General features: G+C 40.7%; 1 protein-coding gene and 1 pseudogene across 1 annotated transcript in view; one reads left to right on the forward strand and one right to left on the reverse strand.

The window, feature by feature from the left end:
* RPF1 (ribosome production factor 1 homolog) overlaps window positions 1-25,382 on the forward strand; it is a 1,036,037-nt gene that overhangs the window by 807,221 nt on the left and 203,434 nt on the right. The gene's annotated exons all lie outside the window — the stretch shown is intronic.
* LOC126007622 (uncharacterized) lies at window positions 3,225-3,323 on the reverse strand (annotated as a pseudogene).

The raw sequence follows: 25,382 nt of genomic DNA on the forward strand, positions 1-25,382 counted from the left end.
CCCTATAAGGAGTCGCTTCCGGGGGTGAGGCCCATTTGGGCCTGGCGGCGGCCGCGGACAACTCATTGGTGAAGTCCGTCTCGACTTGTTGGCCCCTTTGGGTGCTCCCTCCCCTTTTCTTTTCCAGACACGACCTCCTCCTGCTTTTTGTTGCTGGTTTTGCCCTGTCAAGTTTTTTCATTATCCTCCCACTCCGCCTACACACTTAAAATATGAGACTTTTGGGGCCGGGCGGTGGCGCTGGAGGTAAGGTGCCTGCCTTGCCTGCGCTAGCCTAGGACGGACCGCGGTTCGATCCCCCGGCGTCCCATATGGTCCCCCAAGAAGCCAGGAGCAACTTCTGAGCGCATAGCCAGGAGTAACCCCTGAGCGTCACAGGGTGTGGCCCAAAAACAAAACAAAACAAAAAAAAATATGAGACTTTTTTTTGGGTGGGGGGTTGATTTGGGGGACAGGCTGGCGGGGGTGAGGTGGGGTGGGGGGTAAATGGGATGCCAGGGATTGAACTCAGTTCTGTATTGTGCAAGGCAAACGCCATCCGCTGTGCTGTATCGTTCCGGTCCGAATATGAAATTTTTTTTGAAAGAAAAGTCAACCACCCAAAAACTGCCACCCCTTCATTCTTTAACCCCCTCATTTAACGTTTGCATACATTCTTTTTTAAATTCTACTTGTACTTCCTTTTTTTTTTTTTTTTTTTTTTTTTTTTGTGGGATGGTCAGCGAATCATGCTGCTGTGATAAGCAAATAATTGATCTATGTAAGGTTCTTGGAGGCACTTTGCACAGTCTGTATCAATTGATTGTTCATCTGGAAACAGATAGTCCCTGACAATGAGTTCTCTGGAATAGAACCAAAATGTGATTCTAGAGTCATTCTATCATTATCTCAAGAGTAGCTCTAAGATAAGATAAACTTCAAGGCCAGACCCACTTTGAGCATACAAAACTAAGGTCATGAAAATCTAACCCGTACAAATAGTTGGATGTAGGACAGGGCTGCACAAAGCAGTAAATATCTGAACAAGGTAGTTCGTAAGCAACGATAAGGAGAAGGGCAAGTGAACGAATCTTGCAGACAAAGAACTTCATTCTTAGAGGGAAGCGCCAATGAAAAAGATGGAGTGTGGTCCAGGGATAGCACAGCAAGCATTTGCCTTTTATGTGACTGACCTGGGATCGATTCCTGGCTTCCCACATGGTCCCCCTTTACTGCCAGGCGTGATCTAGTGCGCCTGGGAAGGAGGTGAGGTCCTGTGTGCCACTGTACAAGTTTACCGTGATTTGGCATTGAGTCATATGGGTTTACCATCTGAGTCAGATAAGAAGCCACTGGAGGATATTGAGCAGATGAGTGTCATGATAGGATTGATGATTTAAAAAGGAGTTCTCTCATAGACTGAGAGGAAGGAAGGAGGAAGAGGTAAAACCCAGTTAGCGTATGATTGCCATAATCCAGGTGCCAGGAAGTGGAAGCTCAGATCTGGTGTTAGTAGCAGTAAGTGGAATGGGGAAGCTCTTGCATTTCTTTTTAAAATAACCATTTTGTTTGCTGAGGAGAGCATAGATTGTAGGTGTATGAGCTGAAGCAGAGACACTAGCTAGAGTCCCTCAGGGAGATCCAGCAAAGGTCAGTTCAGTAAGACCAGGGGGGCAATGGTGGGTGAGCATTCTCCCCATAATTTGTATGATTCATGTTATTTCCAGTTTGTCATTGTTGTAAAAAGAAACCACCAATATTCTTCATTCACATTCAACCCTTGATTCTTTAGAATTATTATTTCCTTTGTATAAATTCCCAACAGCAGAGTACAGAGTTCAAGAAAATTAGTACTTTCTTTTTTTATATATATGTGTCCACAGGTTCTTTCTAAAGTCTTTTGTTTTTGTGTTTGGTTTTGGGCCACACCTGATAGCGCTCAGGGTTTACTCCTGTCTCTGCGCCCAGAAATCACTCCTGGCAGGCTCGGGGGACCATATGGGGTGGGGATGCTGGGATAAAACCAGGATCCATTCCAGGTTGGGTTGGCTGCGTATAAGGCAAAATGCCCTATGGCTGTGCTACTGCTCTGGCATTTTTTTTTTTGTTTTTTGTTTTTTGGGCCACACCCGGCGGTGCTCAGGGGTTACTCCTGGTAGTCTGCTCAGAAATAGCTCCTGGCAGGCATGGGGGACCATATGGGACACCGGGATTCGAACCAACCACCTTTGGTCCTGGATCCCTGCTTGCAAGACAAACACCGCTGTGCTATCTCTCCAGGCCCGCTCTGGCATTTTTTTAGGTCTTGATCATAACCATATCAGCCCTAATGATAAATAAAGGGAATTTTTTTTGGGGGGAGAGGACACGAAGGGGACGGGACAAGCGCTGTGCTCAGGGTTTACTCTAGCTCTCCACTCAGGAAATAGTTACAGCAGTGCTTGGAGACCATTTGGGATGTTGGAGTTGGAACCCCGGTCAGCCACATGCAAAGCATGCACCCTATTCACTGCACTATCTCTCCAGCCTCAAGGAAGGAAATTTTAAGATCATCAAAGTATCAAATCATGTTAGCATCCTTTTCCCTCTTCTAGATCCATGTGTAATAAAATTTAAAAAGATTAAGACCTCAAGCATGGAGCCAGAGCGTTGGCACAAGCAGTAGGGTGTCTGCCTTGCACCCGCTAACCGAGGTTGATCCCCTGGCATCATATGTGGTCCCCGGAGTCAGGAGCAATTAATTTCTGAGTGCATAGCCAGGAGTAATCCCTGAACGTCACCAGGTGTGTCCCCCAAACCAAACCAAAACAAAACAGAAAAAACCTCGGGCAAGAGTGATAGCACAGGGGCCGGGCGGTGGCGCTAAAGGTAAGGTGCCTGCCTTGCCTGCGCTAGCCTTGGACGGACCTCGGTTTGATCCCCCGGTGTCCCATATGGTCCCCCAAGCCAGGAGCAACTTCTGAGCGCATAGCCAGGAGTAACTCCTGAGCGTTACTGGGTGTGGCCCAAAAACCAAAAAAAAAAAAAAAAAAAAAAAAAGAGTGATAGCACAGCAGTAGGGCGTTTGCCTTGCAGGTAGTAGACCCTGGAAGGACCTGGGTTCGATTCCCGCATCCCATATGGTCCCCTGAGCCTGCTAGGAGCGAATCTCCTGAGTGCTGCCGGGTGTGGCCCCCTCAAAAAACAAAAATCAAACAAACAAAACAAACAAACCAAAGATTATTTGAGACTCCCATTTTGATGCAATTATTATGAGGATGCTTTTATACACTTGTTCTTGCACAGGGGCCATGCTAATCTCTGTATCGTTACAATTTTAGTATATGTGCTGCCAAAGCAAGCACTTAAACACTTGATCTTTTTAGAATTCTTAAAACATTTCAAGCTATACGAAACTGGAAGAAATAATTTACAAATACTTGATGTTCTTTACTTAAATTCAACAAATATTGATATTTTGCTATATATGCTGTTAAAGCTTCTGTTTGTCGTATGTTTATATGTATATTTGCACACATATATGATTATTTGAGGGGGTTGAGGACTCCTGATGATGCTCAGCTTTCTACTACCTCTATGTTACAGGGTCATTTCTGGCAGTGTCGGGGTACCATTTTTAGTACCTGGGATTAAACTCACCTTTGCCATGTGTGCATAGCAAGATGTAGCAGCTCTCAGAACCATATCTGATAATTGGGATTCTTTCATAACCATAAATTGGACTCTTTCCATGTTGTTGACCCTTACTTATTTCATTTCCAACACCAGCAATCTTGTTCCATTCTCAGTATTATCTCCCTTGTTTGTTTATTCAACTGAAAATTTGTCTATCATATTATATATATCATCCATGTCAGAGTTATGGAAGAATATACTGAGAGAGGAATTGACATTTTTGAGAATGGAAAGCTTAATATTTTGTTTTTTAGTTATGTGGCAGTGTTAACAAAATTACTTTTGGGGGCCACGCTCAGCTTTGCTCAAGGTTACTTCTAGTGCTGTGCCCTGGGACCACTCTGGACAATGCTTGGGAAACCAAATGGGTGCCAAGAATCAAATCTGACAAGCATTTTACCTGTGGTACTATTTCTTTAGCCCGCAGGAATATTAATTAAACCAGCAATTTAAAAGTGCTTTGGGTAAAAAGTAGGGTGACCACAGAGAGGAAACAGGACTTCCCTCAAAAAAGCCATTTTTATTACATGAATTATAGTCTAAATGATGTTGACAAAATTCTCATCTAAGACTTTAGAAAATCATATTCCTAAGAGTAGAGCATTTACACATTATAGGTCTTTGCTAAGCAGGGGAAAGGACTTAGCCCAGGAGTAGAAATTGGTGTCTTTCTCCTTTATCTAATTTTGCTAATCCTATTCCCAGGATTTTGCTTTGGAAAGAGCTGGCTATAAGATTAGAACATATTTGGTCTACTACTTTTTTGTTGTTGTTAGTTTTTTGGGCCACATCCGGTAATGCTCAGGGGTTATTCCTGGCTATGCACTCAGAAATCTCTCCTGACTTTGGGGACCATATGGGACACTGAGGATCGAACTGAGGTCCATCCTGGGTCAGTTGCGTGCAAAGGCGGCTATGCTATTGTTATTGCATATTGCTCTAGCCCCCAGATTTACTACTTTTATTAATATTTAATCTATGTTGTTTAGATATATAAATAATGCAACTTGAGTTGTGCCAGCAATTTATCAATCTTTCCACTGTTCCTAGTGTTTGGCTTTAATGGTCATGAATTGAAGCTTTGTATTCCCCAAAAAGCTATATATTGAAATCCTAACCCTCAACGCGATAGTTTAGGTGTGTGCCTTTGTGCAGTGATGGGGTCAAGAAGTTGGAGCTCTGTGAACAAAATTGACACCTTTGCTCTTTCTACCATGTGAAGTACAATTAAAAGTTGTCAATCTGGGGTCGGAGAGATAGCATGGAGGTAAGGTGTTTGCCTTTCATGCAGAAGGTCATAGGTTCGAATCCCAGCATCCCATATGGTCCCCCGTGCCTGCCAGGAACAATTTCTGAGCATGGAGCCAGGAGTAACCCCTGAGCACTGCCGGGTGTGACCCAAAAACCACAAACAAACAAACAAACAAACAAAAGTAAAAAAAAAGTTGTCAATCTGCCACCTGAAGGGAAAGAGCTCTTACAACTACCAAATAATGTTAGCACACTAATCTTAGACTTACCACTTATAGATCTATGTGCAATAAAATTCAATCCTTAAAGTAACCATGTTCGGGGCCAGAGAAATAGCATGGAGGTAGGGCATTTTCCTTGCACGCAGAAGGATGGTGGTTTGAATCCCGGCATCCTATATGGTCCCCTGAGCCTGCCAGGAGTGATTTCTGAGTGTAGAGCCAGGAGTAATCCCTGAACGATGCTGGGTGTGACCCAAAAACAAAACAAAACAAAACAAAACAAAAAGTAACCATGATGTGCTAATTTGTTATAGCAGCCAGAAAATACTAATACTAGTAGGCTTAGTAGATGGTTCTACTGGTTCTAAGGTAGTAGAGATCGTTCTAAGGGCTGGAGTACCTACGTTGCATTCAGGAATTTAGGGTTTGATTCCCTAGTACCACTTGGTATCCCTTGCACTGATGTGTGAAAGACTTATAGGTGTACGATAAATATATATTAAATGACAATATTAGGTTTTTTGATGAATATAAAATTTCAGTTATGTGAAATGAATATATGTTCCAGATATCTGGTATACAAATTGTGGTGATAGTTAAAAATGCTTTGTTATACACAAAGTTTCATTGAGGGTAGATAAGTATTAAATGTTGCTACCACAATAAAAATGTGAAATAATAAGGCAAAATAAAAAATTTATATGTCAGAAAGCTTTTTCAATTATGTCCATTCTCCCTTGTATGTCTCCTCCATTTTTATTTCTATGACACACCAGGATGCAGCTAAAGGAGAATTCAGTGTTATGTAAATCATCATAGCCTTAGCTTTAATCCATTTGCCCCAACCCATTACCTGCCCTAACTTTCATCTTTGTGGTTTCTGACTCACATCTCATTCTCTAGTTTTCAATCTTTACTTAGGCTTGAATCATTCATTTACCATTTACTGTTCAAGTTCAAGCAAGTTTTCTAACTTTTCTGTCCCCAGGTGTCTCATCAACTGTTAAAAAATAACTAATATATAAAGGGAAGAGGAGTGAAAGTGGAGTATTGGGAACTGCTGACATTTTAAGGATGAACAACAGAAACATATTTTCTCATTGATTGAATGTGTCATGAACCACTATAATGTCTCAGTAATTTTCCATAGTAATTGTCATTTTTATGAATTTTGAGTGTTACTGTCATTATTTATTCATTCATCCTTCAGATCTTGATACTTGTCAATGATTGTCAGATCAATGATACTTGTCATTGCCTTCTTATTGATGATCCTTTCGTGTGTGTGTGTGTGTGTGTGTGTGTGTGTGTGTGTGTGTGTGTGTGTGTGAACTACATCTGGTTGTGTTTAGGGCATAGTCCTGACTCTGCTCTCATAATTTACTACTGGCAGGGCTCAGAGGACTATATGCAGTGCCTGGATAGAATCCTGGTCTGTTTGTACTGTACTTTCTCTTACATTCCATGATCTTAATTTCCCTGGACCACAAAACAATTTGACCTCTCATCTATACTTCCAGCAATGAGTTAACTCTGTTCCCAAATTGTTGCCCTAATTTCTGTTACTTCTAGTCCACACCCTGTGGACCTACCTTCAGAAATGAGGAAAAGCCCACCGTTGCTAAGGAATGGTCATTGGTACTGACTTTCTGAATGAGTGCTGTATTCCAATTTGACTTAGTTGCACCAAGTTGCTGAAAGTAAAATCACCTTGAATACTCTTTAAAATCTAGACAGTGAGTTAGCTTTATGCAATTTAGACCTGAACATAAGCTTTTTACACTTGCTACTCTTTTTTACCCAATAATTTTATGTGAACTCTAATATATGTTAAAACTACACACATTAAATATTTACTGATAACAACTTACAAATTTATTTTAAAACAAAAAAAAAATCCATGTCCCCCACCTTTAGCTACATAACCTCAATAAGTCATGACCTACAGGTCAGAAGGCAAGCTTTAGACTGTTTTGGTACTGTTTCCAAAACCCACACCACCTGTTTGGGATGATCTGAGATCATGTCGAAGTTAGTTTAGCTCTATTAATCACTTGCGAGTTTTTTTTTTTAACTTTCTATGTTTATTTCAACAACAGGTAGTTTTTATAGAAGTGAAGTGTGTTAATCCTATTGAAACAAGAATAGAATTTTTTTTTTTCAGGCCACATGCAGCGGCGCTCAGGGGTTACTCCTGGCTGTCTGCTCAGAAATAGCTCCTGGCAGGCACGGGGGACCATATGGGACACCGGGATTTGGTCCTGGATCAGCTGCTTGCAAGGCAAACGCCACTGTGCTATCTCTCCGGGCCCAAGAATAGAATTTTTATCTTGTTTGGATAAAAAAATAATAATTCATTGTGTGTTTTCTAGGCATGACTGTCTCAGTGTATAAATAAACAGTGAGATATTGGGTAAAGCAGACCATCAATTTCAGAAGGTCTATTTTAGGACAAAGGCAGTATAGTATTGGTTTATATTTTAGGCAACAATATGAGATAAGAGTGATAAAATAAACTGGATCTTGAGAGAGAGGACAGCTTGGAGGATGGAGACCTGAACTCATAGAAAGATGATGGGAATTAGAGAAGGAGGATGTGAGTTTCAAAGAATCAGTAGACCTTATCAGACAAAGATGTAAATAACACATTAACTTTGTTTTCCAGGAGAAACAGGTATAGTGGGTTAAAGTACATGTTATGCATGCAGGCAACCTCAGTTGTACTCATGACATCATCTGATCCTCTGCAGCATGGCTAGATGAAATCCTGGAAGTTCACAAACGTTGCTGGAAAGGACTAGATAATCTCTCAGAACACTTTAGCCCAAGCAGCACTATAGGGCTGGAACTACACTGTGTCCTCAGGCCATTTTGTTGGACCACTGGCCCAGTTGGCTAAGAATTCTCAGAAACTTGCCCTTGATTACCACATACACCAAAATGTCTTGGGAAGTCCCTTTCTATTCAGAAAGGAAATCCAATCATCATGAACATCTTGTGATACTTAAGAATGTACTGTTGGGGTGATAGTACAGTGGGTAAGGAGCGTGCCTGGTACGCAACCAACCCAGGTTCAATTCCCAGCATCATGGTCCCCTGAGCATCACCAGGAGTGATTCCTAAATGTAGAGCCAGGAATAAGCTGATCACACTGAGTGTAACATCTCCCCCCACAAGAATATATTGTTTAAGGGCTGAAAAAGATAGTACAGGGAGTAGGGGATTTGCTTTGCATGCAGCAGACCCAGGTTTAATTCCTGGCATCCCATATACCCTCTCACTAGCACCTCCAGGATAATTCCTGAGAAAGGAGCCAGGAGTAACCCCTGAATATCACTGGGTGGGGCTCAATTTTTTATTTTAGAAAATAATGTACTGTTTGAAGAAATCAGGGCTTTGCATATGCATATAGTGAGCTACATCATCAGTCTCCATGTTTTGGGGATCCTTTAGGAAGGTGAACATCACATGTTGATTCACAGATTCATCATCCAATAGCTGACTCATAATCTGAGCCTCCAAAGTTCAAGCCTTGTCTTTGTTGCTAAAAAGGGGACGTTTTATTTCTCTGTTCTCACAAATACCATCTTTTACTAAAGCTCATGACTTTGCTATCCTTCACTAGCTTCCAAATTAATTCTAGTATGAACTCATCAAAGGATCTTTGTTTTATCTTCTGAAGTACTTAAGATCTTATGACAGTGCTTAGTTTACAGTAGATACTAGCTAGTTATTTAGTGAAGTGGTATGAACAAAAGAAAAGTTGTATAATATGATAAAGGTTATTATGAATTCAAATAGTATGAGAATGAAGAGAAGTTAGGTATTAGGAATCAAAATTATTGGCGATCTTAGAATAATAATTTCAGTTGTTGTGGAAGCCAAAATGAAATGTTGCAATTTTCTTTGTTATTTTAAAATTTAGTTTTGGGAAAAGTAATAAAGGTAAATGTGTCTGGAGTGGTACGAGAATAATGATATAAGGTTAGGATGGTCTTTTATAGGAAACTTTGCTTATTTTATATGTCTATGTCTTGTAAATTGAAATATATTAGCCTTTATTTGGTAGTATTAGAAAGAGTATTCCTGGAAATAGCTAAATTCTCAAAGATTACATTATGATTAAGAGAAATGAAGGTGTACAAATAAGCAGCTAAATACACAACAAGAGTTTGTGAACATATATGGATATTTTGAGGTCAGGATTTTTTACAAAATTTTTGGATGTGCTGCCATAAAATCACTCTCCCATCTCTGATAGGGCTGTTTGATATCTAGTGTTTCCTGACATTTCTGTAAGTCATCACTCTATAATTGACAATGCAAGTATCACTTTTAGGGAACTTTATGAATAGCACCAGAGTTCATCTGCTTAGTTGCTTTTAGAGGCATGAGTGGAAAATTCTCTGAGGCATCCTGTTTGGGGCAGCAGACTGAAGCTTAATTCATCTACCTAGCAGGTGTCCTACTTAATAACTACAGGAAAAATTTACATTTCCTTTTAATATAAAATTATAGTAGCTTATATTTTCTCTCATTATTTAAGTACATAATATATGTCCTTGTACAAAGATCTCCAGGAAAATTTTATATGAAGTTAATCATGGTCCCTTGTATTCTTGAGTGTTAGACACTTATCTGTCATTCAACCAAATAGCTAATCGCGACCCTATGAAAGTTTGCCTTTGTTATTTTGATGGCAGTTGCTACTGTAACCACCATTTTGATTCTAAGGAAGGGAACACTGATCTCTTCTTTGTTGTTCAGTATAAAGATTGGACAGTCCCTTTGCCTGACTTGTCAGGAGCACAGAATATATCTTGCTGTTACTTTTAGCATGTGTTTACCTATGTAACAATAACCAGAAGGACAGGACTATGCTTGATCTGTGCTCAAAGCTCTATACACTATTGACACAAAAGATAAGTTCAAAATTGAAAATAATTTTAAAAGTAATATAATATATTGCTGCCACTTTACCTTAGAGGCCTAGATCCATTGTATATTTGGATGAGTGCCCTAGAAACTGAGTTCAAGGTAGGAATAGAGTGCAAATAATTCATTTAGCAAATGATATAAGGAAGCAAAGTATTCCAGAAAATGAAAGGGGGAAATAAATTGGATTTATCACTTAGGTTACTGCTTTGAGAAACTGGGGCTAATCCATTGAAAGGCAATGAAAATTTACCTATCTCTGTAATCATTAGTCCTAAGCAGCCGCTGAGCTAATCAGAATCGAGATGTTCTATAAAGGTAAAATACATATAGGATTTTAGTTCTTTTGGTGGGGAGGCACACTTGTGTCACTCAAGGATTACTCCTGGCTCTGGGCTCAGAAATTGCTCCTGGCTCGGGGGACCAGATGGGATGCTGGGGATAGAATCCGCATCTGTCCTGGGTCAGTCGCGTGCAAGGCAAACACTCTACTGCTGGGTTACCACTCCGGCCTACATATAGGATTTTTGACATGCAAAAAAAAAAAAAAAAAGCATGTTAGTGAAAAAAAAAGTTAATGCATGTTAGTACAATAATTATGGAAATTATTAATTTGTTAATATTGTTACATATTGATGTGCTAATATTTTCTTTATTCTTTTTAAATTTTATTTAAACACTGTGTCTTAGAAAGCTGTTGGAAATACAATTTCAAACATTCTATGTTCCAACTTAAAACCCACCATCAGTGTCAGGGTCCCTTCACCAATGACCCAAAGTTTCCTTCTGCTTTACATTCTACCTCCTTAGCAAACTCTTTAAAAAAATTTTTTTTTTACTCAGCTGCACATAGTTACCATACCTCAAATGTTATGCTAATATTTTAGCTACATGGGAGTAAACACAATATACTGTTAAAACCTATTTCATATAATAAAAAGGGGAGTAAGAATGGGGCCATACCTGGGTGTACTCAGGGCTTACTGCTTTGCTGCTTAGAGGTCACTCCTGGCAGTGCTTGGAGGATTATATGTAGTGCCAGGGATCAAATCCTGTTTAGCCATGAGCAAAGTAAAACACCTTTTCCATAGTACTTTCTGGTTTTGGCTTTTTTTTTTAATGTGACAACTGAAAAATATAAACCAGAGATGTGATTCAGATTTTCCTTGGACAGTGCTGATATAAACATGTCTCAGAATGGTCCTACTTGATCCTTGAAAAAACTGGGTGTATTTATCTCTTCGCTATAAACCACCCCAGGTTGAATACTCTCCTGGATGTCACATGCAGAGAAGAGCATGCTTTGAAGCTTGAGGACTTAGGTAAGGAGAAAAGTAAGAAGCAATGACTTCTAAGGCATTTGAATGGGAGAGCCAACGAAAGTCCTTGATAACTCTCATTCCTACTTCCTGTCAAAGAAGACATCCATCTTTTTTCTTTTTTTAAATATTTTTTTATTTAAACACCTTGGTTACAAACATGATTGTGGTTGGGTTTCAGTCATATCAGATGACACCCCCCCCCATCATCAATGTAACATTCCCATCACCAATGACCCAAATATCCCTCCTCCCCTCCCTGCTCCTACCTGTACTCTAGACAGGCTTTCCACTTCCCTCAGATATTCTCATTGTTAGGATAGTTCCCAATGTGGTTATTTCTCTAACTAAACTCATCACTCTTTGTGGTGAGATTTATGAGGTCAGCTGTAATGTTCAGCCCTCCTCTCTTTTGAGAAGACATCCATCTTAATCAACAAATAGGTCTCTACAAAACAGGAGGACTTTACTCATGTTCATTTTCATAATGTAGGCTCTATCACAGAAAGAAGGAGAATAATTTGCTTCTGTTTTTCTTTCTTTTCCTTTGGCTCTATTGTACTGTGCTCTAGGAACAACCAGTGATGGAGGTCAAATCCAGACTTTCTAAATGCAAGCATGCCCTCAGTTCTTTGAGTTATTTCTCTAGACTGTTTGGCTAATTTTGACTCTTTCACTCAGTTCTTAGCATACCTGAAATATGATTGGCAGGGTCATCCGTTCAAGGGAAAACATTTTACATTACTTGCAAGAAGTTCGGTTTGGCATGACAGTCCCCCGAGAGATCATCACATTAAAAATAAAACTATGATATACTATCAACACATTTTCCCAAATCTGAGTTTTTCAATGGACTTTTCAGTGAGATACTTACAGTCCTAACCCTGCCAGAACAAGCTAGGTACATATACTTTCACTGTTTTGTCCTCCCTTAAGGGTCACATGTGTGTCTTACAGCCCTGCAGGAAGTCATATGTACACATAAGTCTATAATAAGCTACATACTATGGACACACTATTCAGTATTAAAGAATTAGGATATGTTTTAAAGAATCATCTCTCTGTTCTCAACTCAAATCTTTTCAATGTTGTGTTTTATGATTTTTCATCACTTTTTACCCCTAGGATCTTCCTCCTAACCTGGAAAGCTATAACTGAGTCATACTGCTTTAGGGAAAGGATGTTACTCTTGAGTTAGAGGACAAAGAGACAATTTGTACAGTTTAAGTTCAAAAGTCAAGGGCCCAGGTGTAAGAAAGAGATAGCTACATAAATGGCATAGTTTCAAAAATACCTCATTCCCTACCCTCAGACCACAGATTCCACAGGCTGGACAATGGTGTGTGTGTGTGTGTGTGTGTGTGTGTGTGTGTGTGTGTGTGTTCCAAGGACAGACAATAGAGAGCCACACCCTGTGTGTGTGTGTGTGTGTGTTCCAAGGACAGACAATAGAGAGCCACACCCTGAAGATCCCTCTTTCCTCTAAAACTTTCCTTATGGATATAGATGAGGTCCTGTTCATTTGTGCCAAAGGCTCACTCATGGCTGCATTCATAGTGAAGAAAATAGCAAGGTCCAAAGACCTACATTTAGGATTTTGTTTCAAATAGTCCCACTCAGTCCATCTGGAATTCCACTTGACAACATCCCAGAACATGTCAAAGCCCCAGGACTGAAGTCTCAGCGTGGAGACAGAGAAAGTCTTCATGGAGTTGTACATGGCAAGATGCACAGAAAGAATTGACTTCAGGGCCCGGAGAGATAGCACAGCGGCGTTTGCCTTGCAAGCAGCCGATCCAGAACCAAAGGTGGTTGGTTCGAATCCCGGTGTCCCATATGGTCCCCCGTGCCTGCCAGGAGCTATTTCTGAGCAGAGAGCCAGGAGTAACCCCTGAGCACTGCTGGGTGTGGCCCAAAAACAAAACAAAACAAAACAAAAAAAAGAAAAAAAGAAAAAAGAATTGACTTCAAACCTTTCAACAAAATAGGACAATAGTGAACATACAGCAGCATTATACTCTTAAGGTAGAAATAGATTTGTTAAGGAAATATTATACATGGAAATATGTCCCTGTCCACTGTTAAGGCAACTTCTTTCATTAATGTGCAGATTGAATTTTCTCCTTTAACTCTCTTCTTTCTTTTTCTTTCTTTCTCTTTTACTTTCTTCCTTCCTTCCTTCCTTCCTTCCTTCCTTCCTTCCTTCCTTCCTTCCTTCCTTCCTTCCTTCCTTCCTTCCTTCCTTCCTTCCTTCCTTCCTTCTTCCTTCTTTCTTTCTTTCTTTCTTTCTTTCTTTCTTTCTTTCTTTCTTTCTTTCTTTCTTTCTTTCTTTCTTTCTTTCTTTCTTTCTTTCTTTCTTCTTCCTTTCTTCCTTCCTTCCTTCCTTCCTTCCTTCCTTCCTTCCTTCCTTCCTTCCTTCCTCCCTCCCTCCCTCCCTCCCTCCCTCCCTCCCTCCCTCCCTCCCTCCCTCCCTCCCTCCCTCCCTCCCTCCCTCCCTCCCTCCCTCCCTTCCTTCCTTCCCTCCCTTTCTTTCTCTTTTGCTCTGGCCTCCTAACTTACCTTTTCAAATCCTTTCTCATCCAGCTCTTTCATCCCCCTCCACTGAATAGGCTTCCCATGCAAAGGATCAGTTAGATGAAAGCTAATCAATCTAAGAGGGCCAATTATGCAAAAGATGTAAGATGATTTCACCTTGAGTCATCTTGTTCTATAGGCTTAAAAGCGAGAGAGACAGTTAAAACAAGTCAGAAATTGTGAGACAGTCTAAGGCTATATGGCATTATGATGATCCATGTAAAGTTGTGCTTTGGCTGCATTCTGGACACACACTACCTTGTTTTGTTGAGGTGATTAAGTTCAACAGGAACATTTTAGCAGTGATTTTTCTCATTTCATCTTCAAAATGAATGAAAGAAGTGGGAGGTTGATCTCTGAACTTCTGTAGCCTTTGGCTTCTTTAGGTCAATGGGGGTTGTAAACATTTTTCTGTCAGTGACTCATGCTTACTGATTTAGATCCACTCACATTGGAAATAAGTGTTCAATGCCACACTAATCAAAAATGTCTTTCAGATGGCATTGTTTTATATTTTGGGCTTCCAGCGTTAGGGTATTGCAGATTAATGACAAAAGGCAAATGAAAAGTATCTGGACATTTAAAAGAAAATGTTTTCTCAGATATTATCTGAGTTGAGAGCACACCATCTGTTGATAAGATGGTAAGTCAGATGGTAAATATTTGCCCCTTGAGTTGATTCAGCCATATTCTCTTTTTAAATCCCATATCAGGATTGTGGAATGCTCAGAGAATAGGATTTCTTCTTCTTAAAGGGGTACACAAGGGGTATGGATGCTTGACCAAGCTGAATCCATTAGATTCACTCTCATGGAATTATAGAAATAGTTTTCTGGGCCTTGGTGTAGCCTTATTGGATCCTGTGCCCAGAGGAGCTGTGTTGAGAAAGTTAAAGTGGACACAGGGAGTAGAGAGCAAGAAAGCATGGCTGATTCAGCAGCATCAGTGTTACATCCGGTCCACTTGCTCCTGGCCCTCTTGAGCCTGTGAACAAATTATGAAGCTAGGTGCCAGGATCTATTTAACAGAATCCACTTCCTTTACTTAAATGTTGATGATGTTTTTGCATACTATTTTTTATTCATTTAGAAACAGTCTGTTTCTTCCTAAACACAGCTAGGTCTTCTCTCAGCATGGCATAGGATCCCATCTCAGGATCTGACAGTATATACAGCATTCTTCCTTTGTACTTTAAAGAAGAAATAGCTTGAAGCAGTTCTAACTTCCCTCTCCTCTTAAACTTCCCTTCTGAATCTTGCAGACAGCATGGATAGGCCCCAGGAGGTGAATGAAGCTGCAGAGGGCAGCATAGCTTCCATTTCCTCTGCAGAGGTTCCCACCTCTCTACTATTGTCCTTTAAGTGTGTTTTTCTCATCAGGGATACTGTAGGGTTGTCAAGATTGCTTTGGTGCATACAGTACCAAAGATTGAACTCAGCCTCATACTTGTCCTGAGAGATATTTGTGTTTGTTTATTTTGTTTCAGGGCCATACCCACTGGTGCTCAGGGGTTATTCCTGGAGTCACTTCTTGTGGTGATTAGGGACCACATGGAATGTCAGAGATTGAACCTGGATAGGGCATGTGCAAGGCAAGTGCCCTTCCTGTTGTACTCTGGCTCCCTCCCTTGTCTTGGGAGCTTTTTATTTTTATTTATTTTCTATATTTTTATTTATTTTTCTAATTTTTATTACAACACACTGATTTATCAAGTTGTTCATAATAATACCTAGTTTCAGGAATTAAAAATTCAAGCACTAATCACACCACCAGTGTGACATCCATTTACCAGTGTCCCCAATCTCCCACCCACCACCTTCACCTGCCTCCATGCAGGCACAATCAAATTTACTTCACATTGTTTGTTACAACACAAAAGTAAATGGAATACTCAAAACTTAGATCAACACAGGCCAGTTTGAAATGATTGTTATCTCCGTGGTGTTACTAAAGTCAGTGTCTAAGAATTTACTGGTTGTGGTTGGTACGAGTTTAGCCTTTTGTGTTACTATTTAGGCTCACTAGATTTGGTGGATTACTATGTACCTTTCTATCAGATTTCCTGTGATACTACTGTGCTGACAATACTATAAGAAATTGTGGCTTAGGTCCAGCTGTGGCTGCAAGTCAAGGTTTTAAAGATATAAAACAAATTTGGTGGTTTGGAAGTCATGGAGCTGTGTTGTTTCTGTTGGAGAGTATGGGGATGGCATCGAGCTGTTGTGGTTCATACAGAAAGAGAAATCTTCACACACACATAAAAGAGTGTGCATGCCCCCTCCCTCTTTTCTGACTGGGCTATTTAAGAAGTATTGGTGGCCATTATTTTATTATTATTATTATTATTATTATTAGACTTTAGTGGAAAAGCCAAGCCATTTTTCTGCCAGGAAGATGGCAGTGGTGGGCAGGAGCTGCTGAGTTTTCCAGTGGCAGGCTAGGTGTAGGGTTTATTGGCCCAATCCCATTTCACAAGACCCAGAGTTTTCAGCTCTGTAGTTCAATTTCATTTGAGAGGACTTAACTGTTCATATAATTTGATTTCAGCTGCAAATATGGGTCATTTCTGTTAGAGAGTGCAGGGGTCAGTGTTCAGCTACTTTAGTCAAGCAGGAAGGGTAATCTGCCCCACCTCCTTTCTGAGAATATTACAGAGGTATCAGCTAGGACTGGACTATTTGAAAGTATTGGTGGCTACGATTTTCTTTTAGCCTTGGGTGTTTTTGAAAACCATAGAGATATCTTCTGTGACTTTCTACATCTTAAAGTCAATTAAATAGGACAAAAAAAAAAAAAAGGAGAGAGAAGATGCTCCTTGCTCTTTCCCCATTTTTTTCATTTATTTATTCCACTGGGACTTGTCCTCCATGTGTTAAGCACTACTTTTTTAGATATTAAAATTATAGAGCTATGGGACGTCATATGATAGTAGAAAGAAACAATGAACAAACAGGCAGCTAAAGTTATTTCAGATGGCAAAGAGCCATGAGGTCAATAAAATGGGGGGGATAGGGAGTGGGGTGTGTGTGTGTGTGTGTGTGTGTGTGTGTGTGTGTATGCAGTATGCAGTCTGTGGTATTACCCTATTGGAGGAGATAACGCAAAATGGACGTGATTATGAGAAAGAGGAAGGAACTGGCCATTGAGGAAATGTGGCACTGGCATATTCATGAATATTAAGACCTCTGTCTCTTTTTCTGGAATCTTTCACTTCTTTGCATTGTTTGACCATTTCTCAATTATTAACTAAGGTTCCACTAAGAATCAGGAGCTGTCTGTAGCATTACCAAAGGACAATAGGACAAAGTTTTGCCTGAAAGAACTAAAAGACCAGGCAAGGAGAAGGAGAAACACACCACAAAGATACAGATGGCATGTCCATAACAGAAAGGGAGCCTGGGAACCAAGGGAAAATTGCACAAGCTGCCATGTTTCTTAAAATTGCAGCTGAGACCCCAAAGGATCTTAAGTTTCACTTTCTTTCCATGGAATGTCCTTTACCCTAGGTGCCTGTGAAACAGAGAGGGAAGTTTTTTGAACGATACAGGAAGCATGCTGTGCCAAACACTAAAAGGGAAACCCAATGGGAAATTGGAATGAGTTCAAGTTGCAGAGAAAACAGGAAAAGTGACTTATTTGTAAGTTCAGGATGCTAACATTTTACACACACACACACACACATACACACACACACATACACACACACACACACACACCACATATGCAATGTTTAGGGTTCAGGAATGGACTAAAGTGAAGGAAGGAGTTGGCAGTCATCCCTGAACAAGTGTAATCCAAGAATGAATGTTTTACAGAACAAGGAAAAGGCTTTAACACAACATACAGTCAGAGTGAACTCTTGGTACTTAGGTATCTGATTAAGGCTTTAAAAGAAACTCTCTTTACCTAGTGGTGTGATTCATTGAAATGGAACTGACTGAAAAGAAAAAAAAAATAACAACATAATGAGTAAATTTTCCACTTTTTGTAGATTCAGCTCATACTGAATGACAACTGAAGTCCCAGAAAAAAGAAAAAGTGCTAACAGAATTTATCTATGTAAGGACAAAGAAGGGGTAGTCTATCTCTGAAACAGTTTAGGTTTAAGAGGAAATGCTAATTCAAGCTGCTTCACCTTCTGTGCCTGCAAACTCCAGCTGGGGGTGAGTAAGAGTGGGTGTAAGACGGAAGAAGTGACTGCAGGAGTAGGAGGTGTGAATGCCAGATTGCAACTTGGGTTTGTAGTAAATACAAGAAAGAGTATGGAAGAGAAGTATTTATTTTGTAAGGACAGAACACATGGTAGACTCACCAGATGTTTCTGGTAAACATTCCCTTCAAGAAGATTTTGTGGGAAAATAATAGCCGTTAGGAGTGGCCTTTAGGAATAAAAACTAGGGACCATGGCCCAGTGCCTCACTGCTTGTTCTGAGAAGAATTCACCTCTGCTGTGTAGCTGTTGTATCCTGGAGCTGGCATGGAACCTGCAGGAGTGGCTTCTCTGGTCAGACCCCATCTTGTAAGAATAGTGCCTCAGGTTGAGGTACCATTTGCTAAAAGATTTCACAACTTAAACTTTATCAGTAATAAATGTGATATTTTGATCTCAAATTCATGTTTTGCAGTGGGGATGTAGCTCAGTCAGTAGAGCCTGAGACTCTTAGTCTTAGGGTCATGAGTTTGAGCCCCATATTGGACGTGAGACGCTTAATCTCAGGGTCATGGATATGAGCCCCATATTGGACATGCTGAGAGAGGACCATGAGGCAAAAAGCAAACTGACTTCATGGTTCTCTCCTGACTGGCTTGGTGTATTAATGCTTCTACCTGCTTCTACAGACCCCTCTGTATGGGGGTTAGAAATATGGTTTGTGGGTGATCTCACAACTTGTGAATTTTATTTTACAACTGACACTTGAGTAGTGACCTGAGGACCCAAGAAGACCCCACCCATCAATGGTAAGTTATTTGACCCTCTGGTGTATAATCACAATGATGGCCTCCTCTCCTTCAACTGGACTGAGTGTGCAGTGCCTGTCACCGGAACAACAGTACACATGGGCCTTGTTCTGAATGTGGCAGAGGCCCCCCTCAGGTGGGACAAGAGCAGGAAATGAAGGGGAGAGAGCTGAAGACTGAGCAGCAATCCAAGGCTCACTGCTTTTCTTCTACCAAAGAATCTTTGTTCAAGGACATTGCCCCCCAACTTGCAGCAGCTTCTAAAGGTCACTGATGTGGTAGAAGTCAAAGAGAAAGCTCCATTTGAGGGGCACCAACATCAGGGAGATGAGCAGGTCCCCTACCAGGTTCCAGAAACCCGGAACTAAAGGCCTTTCTGTCCCAGACAACCTCAGCAGCCTACTTCAAAAGGTGAAGATAGAGGAGAAAATGGAGAATCTAAGCCCAGCCAAAGAAACCCAAATAAAGAGAAGCTGCTTTCAGAACCGCCTGCAACTTCTTTCTAGGTTGATCCCTTGATCCTAATTGTATTGGTCATTATATTGCTGGTTAAACTGTGTGTTCTACCTGTATAGATTTTAATAGCTACTGTTTTATATGCCCCACTGCAGACAGAACATTTTGTGTCCAACTTTAGTGGTTTAATATTAGTTTGCACAGTTCCAGGGGAATGCATGTTAGATTTTCAGTAGTTCTCAACTATCCTAGTGAATAATTCCCAATTACTATGATGTGTGTTTTTGTATATTCCGTAGCAACTTACTCTCAAATTATGCCTGCAAAAATGTTCTAAAGTCTTTGGTTACAGAATTCAATGAATGGAAAAGGAACTTGGAAACTCTAGACTCTTGATAAAGTCAGTTCTCTTTATAAGAATGTTTTAGCAAACTTATTTTCAAACTGCATATATAGTCATATTCTTGTGGTTTTGTTTAGAGAAGTTTATAAAAAGGAACTGGGTTGTTCTAGACTTCTATTACAATATTTCTATGTAAGAATGTTTAAGAATTTTCTAATTAAGTGTATCTGCAGAAAGGTCCGAATGCTTATGTTCAGAGAAGTCTCTGAAAAAATTTTCTGCTGTATAAGACAAAGACATAGAAAAAGCTGATTAATGTATACACAATCTGACCTTTGACTCTTTCACAGCCAACTTTTTTTTATAAGTTCTGATCTGGGGTTCCCATTTCTGGAGGAGAACAGTAGAACAAAACATGTAGCTTTTCTACTTTTTTTCTTTTTCAGGGGTTACTCCTGGCTACCTGCTCAGAAATAGCTCCTGGCAGGCACTGGGACACCGGGATTCGAACCAACCACCTTAGGACCTCGATTGGCCGCTTGCAAGGCAAACATTACTGTGCTATCTCCCCGGCCCCACTTTTCTACTTTTTTGTCTTGTTTTGTTTTAAATAGAAAGGGTGCAATTGTAAGATGACACAGCAATTAGCCCCAAACAAAGGCGTTGCCCCATCTTCCTCTTTCCTTAACCTCTTCCTTTGATATGTAAAAGTCCACTTAGACCTTACTCTACCCTGCCCCACCTGGTGGAATGGATATTGGTTTAATACCAAAGGCAGTTCGGGCTTTTGGCTCTGGTAGAGAGATCATGAGGTGATAAGCAGACGCACTATTGTTAATGAAGGGAAACCATGCCTGTCACTTTATCCCCAGTGCCTAGTCTTCGTTCAGGGTGACCAGTTTCAACTATCATTGTCATAGTAGACCCTTCTCTACTCTAATTACACTCACTGCTCTCTGTGGCAAGCTTCCATCCATGATCTGGTCCCCCCTGGCCCTCATCTCTATTGTCCCTGGATATTATCACCATAATGTCTTTTATTTTTCTTATACCTACAAATGAGTGAAATTATTCTGTCTATCCCTCTCCTTCTGATTCATTTCACTCAGCATAATAATCTCCATATCCATCCATTTATAAGCAAATTTCATGACTTCATTTTTTCCTAATGGCTTGTTTGTTTTAGTGGTGGTGGCTATTTGCTCAGGAATCATTCCTGGCCACATTCAGGTACTCTAGGCAGTGCCAAAGATTAAACCTGTCCCACCATATATAAGGAAAGCACCTTGACTTCTGTACTATCTCTCTGGTCCTGATATACTGAGTTTTTAAATATCATTTCCAAAATTCAAACACACAAGGTCAGGATCAAAAATTTAGCTTCAAAATAAGTGCTAGGGTCCATAAGCTCCAAGTTCAGTTTCCTGTACTGCAACTCTCCTTGCACTGTTCACCCTCACATGCTACTTCAGCACTGCCAGATGTAGCCCTGCACCCTTGAGTACTGGTGGGGCCGTACAGATGGACTGAGTATCAGCAGGAACAGACCCCACACTCCCTGAGAACTGCTGGAGAGACCTCTTCGTCCACATACCCTTCAATGCTCAATGTCAGAAGGTCAGACAATTTGAGTGCCAGATGTGATCCTGTTGTTGAGTCTGACCTGACAAATTTAAGTAGCATGCTGCAGAGTGAGAATTCTCTCTCAGGAAAATCACATGGCTCTCTTTCTGCTTTCTGAGAGATCTGCTAATTTACAAATACCCACTAAAATGCACACAGTAAGCAGACCAACAGCAAAAGAATATAAATAAATCCCCAGACTGAATAAATCCAAACCTCTACAATAAATAAATTTAGCACTTTAACCGATGTCTTGTGAACCACATAGGCTAGTTCTTCTACTGAAAAACAAAATAATGAAATTAAGTTTTGCATAGTACTTATAATTAACAGTCCTTTTAGAAAAATAAAGTTTTAACTTCTGTAGCAAGTTTAAGGCATACTGTGATCTCTATTTGCATGAAAGAATGGAAGGAGGAAGTCCAAGGGAAAGGAATTGAGAGATGCAAAGAGGCAGGAGTAAGTTCAGCTAGACCTCGAGGGAGATGCCAGGCTCACCACCTGCAGTTGTTCTTGGCTGTGTGTAGCACAATTGTAATGTGGTCTTGGAGTCATGTGTCAGATTAAAAACATCACAGGAATGTGAGACTAGTGTACTTTATATCTCGAACTACATTAGATTCTAAAAATTTTGTCACCCAGTAAGTCAACAGTTCTGGCACTAAGCAAGTGGTTTTTCCAGGTGATATACCCAGACCCTTGAATGTCTTGAAAGGACATGGAAGAGAGATGGTTTTGGGGATCCAACCAGGGTTGGCTGAATGCAAGGCATGTGCCCTCACCCTGTTCTATCCCCCGCTGGAATTTAGTTTTGTTTTTTTTCTTCCCTTCTCTTTATTGTTGGCATAGTTGTCATGATGACGGAATTGCACACACTTGATTCTGGTGTACTTGAGTTCTGTTTTGCTGGTGATCACCACTGGCAATAGTGTCAGTATCCAGTATCCAACTCATGTCTGCAAGTCTGCTGCTCTATACCACTGAACTATCCTCGTGGTTTCTAACATATTTTTTGGAGGTGAACTGTTAGGACACACCTGATCGTACTTGAGAGCTTTGCATGGAGAGTCTCTCCTGCCAATACTCAGGTGGCCATAAGTGGTGTAGAGATTTGAAACAGGGTCATAGCTACAGCTACATGTTAGGAAAGTAACTTAACCTTTGAACTATCTCTAGCCTAGTCCTGCCATTCGGAAGCTCTAGCATCACAACAAAAGTGTGCAAGTACAACAATAAAATAATGTGAGCACTGAAACCAAAGGTGCAGCCTTTGGCCAATAGTAGACAAGAAAAGTGGGAAAATTAATCAATTAAAAAAAGAAAACAAATGAAAATTTAAAATGCTTACTTTTTTTGTTTATTTGTTTGTTTTGTTTTTGGGTCGCACCCGGCAGCGTCAGGGGTTACTCCTGGCTCTATGCTCAGAAATCGCCCCTGACAGGCACAGGGGACCACATGGGATGCCGGGATTTGAACTACCATCCTTCTGCATGGAAGGCAAACGCCCTATCTCCATGCTATCTCTCTGGCCTCTAAAATGCTTACTTTTTTTTGTGTGTGTGTGTTTTTTTGGGTCACATCCGGCAGTGCTCAGGGGTTATTTCTGGCTCCAGGCTCAGAAATTGCTCCTGGCAGGCACAGGGGACCATATGGGGCGCCGGGATTCGAACCAATGACCTCCTGCCTGAAAGGCAAACGCCTTACCTCCATGCTATCTCTCCTGCCCCTAAAATGCTTACTTTTTAAACAAATTACTTATGTTAAAAAAAAATACAAGGGAAAAATTAAAAAAAAAAAAAGACAAAAAAAAAAAAGAAAGAAAGTGAAAAGTCCGGACGACCCGTCCCCCCCAGTTGCCCAGCGCAGAATAGTGAAAAAGGCATGTGCTCAGCAATTGCAGGCAAGTTCCAATTTAATCTGATCGATCAGAGGTTCGAAACGTGCTCAGAGCAGAGCAGAGGTTGCAAACCCCAAGGTCTGAAATCAGGGGGTTTTTATACAGTTTTCAGGTGGGCTGTGTTATTTTTACAGCGGAAACAGGAATGGGCTTTGATGTGGGGGAATCCAGAGATTTTGGGGGTAGGTGTGAGTAGGGATCCAGACTTCAAGTCTCCAAGTGAGCGGGACCCAGACTTTAAGTCTCCAAGATGTCTTCAGGATGATTAATGCGGGGTCTGTAAAACCATGGGGAGCCAGCAAATGGATCAGCACCTGTAGCTCAGTAGATAAGAGACAAGCAGGTAGTTAACATAGCTCATTGGTCTGTCAGGATAAATTGAGGGGAGGGTGAGGGGGGAACATTGCATTGCATGAGAAAGAGACAGACAACTCTCATCAGGAATGTGTAGGGGAAAATATGTTTTTCACTTCTTTCAAAAGAAAAAAAATACAAGGAAAGAGAGAAGTGATACAGTGAAGAAACTTAGAAGATGCGGACTTAATCTTATGATCTATATAAACATCTTTAGGAATAAGACATAGCGGCATGATGAGCCTTGTGAAATGATGAAAATGTAATGCCAATTTGGGGAACATTCTTTTTCTTTTTTAAAATATATTTGGGCATTTACAAATGGTTTCTTTTTTTTTTTTTTTTTTTTTGGTTTTTGGGCCACACCCGGTGACGCTCAGGGGTTACTCCTGGCTATGCGCTCAGAAGTCGCTCCTGGCTTGGGGGACCATATGGGACGCCGGGGGATCGAACCGCAGTCCGTCTCCTAGGCTAGCGTAGGTAAGGCAGGCACCTTACCTCCAGCGCCACCGCCCGGCCCCATACAAATGGTTTCATACATAAAATATTCAAGCACCACATTTGAGTGTCCACTTCCTTTCACCAATGTCCTAGTCTTCCCCTCATCCCCACCTCCACATTCCACACTTATAGTAAACTTCCTACTGAAGACAAGTTTTAAGTTTCTCTTTTATGTGCATCCTTGCTAAATATGAATGATATGATTCCAATCATGAGAAAACATAGGACAACCCCAAATTTTGCGAAGTAACTGGCTCTTTGTCAAGTAATGGATGAACTGAAAATTGTTATAGGCAATTGTTACAAGATAAAATTATTGCAAAAACAATGGTTGCAAGACACAAGGCTCGATAACAAAATTCATGGTGAGATACTGGACAAGCTGGGTCAGAACAAGAACATTAATGGAAAAATATTAAAATTTAATAAGCTCTATTAGTCTAGTTAATGATTTGGTAGCAGGGCCTGAGTCTGTCTCTGTGTGTGTGTAGGGAAAGGTCTGCCTTGAATGTGTGAGACTAAGAGTTCAATCCTGAGTGCCAGTCAGATGTGATGTGTGGCTCTACTATTGGGGGTCCCGATGTCACAACCCAATGTGTGACTACAAGCACAACAACTAAAGAGTATAAACTCTCAGTTAGTACATGTATAACATTAAAGTGAGCAGCTCTGGTGAACACAACCAAGTGTGATGACTGTGCCCCTAGCAATCAAAATAGGAGGGAAGAGAAGGGGCATACTGTACTCATATTAATTCTGCATTATTATAAAAAAATTGATCATGCTAGGGGATAATATTAGGGGATTGTAAGGTATGGGATGCAGGGGAATTCTTGTTTTTCACTCAGGTAATGCTATTTTTACAAATGGTATGTTTTAGGGGTACAGTTTCACACTTCTTTAAAATGCACTTTACCACAGTACAGCTACCATCAAAGTACCAGTATTGCTCCCCTTTTCTGGTAGTCTTTGTTTTTTTTTTTTTTTTCTTTTTTTTTTTTTTTTTTTTTGTGGTTTTTGGGTCACACCCGGCAGTGCTCAGGGGTTATTCCTGGCTCCAGGCTCAGAAATCGCTCCTGGCAGGCACAGGGGACCATATGGGACGCCGGGATTCGAACCGATGACCTCCTGCATGAAAGGCAAACACCTCACCTCCATGCTATCTCTCCGGCCCCTCTGGTAGTCTTTGTTCTGTGGAAAGATCCAAGGTTTTGCTTTCCTATAACTTTGCCTTTTCCTCTGCTTTGTTTCTTTGTAACCCACATATGAGTCAGACCATTCTTTAGGTCTTTCTC

Source organism: Suncus etruscus, chromosome 4 (assembly GCF_024139225.1).
Source record: "Suncus etruscus isolate mSunEtr1 chromosome 4, mSunEtr1.pri.cur, whole genome shotgun sequence".
Lineage (NCBI taxonomy): Eukaryota > Metazoa > Chordata > Mammalia > Eulipotyphla > Soricidae > Suncus > Suncus etruscus.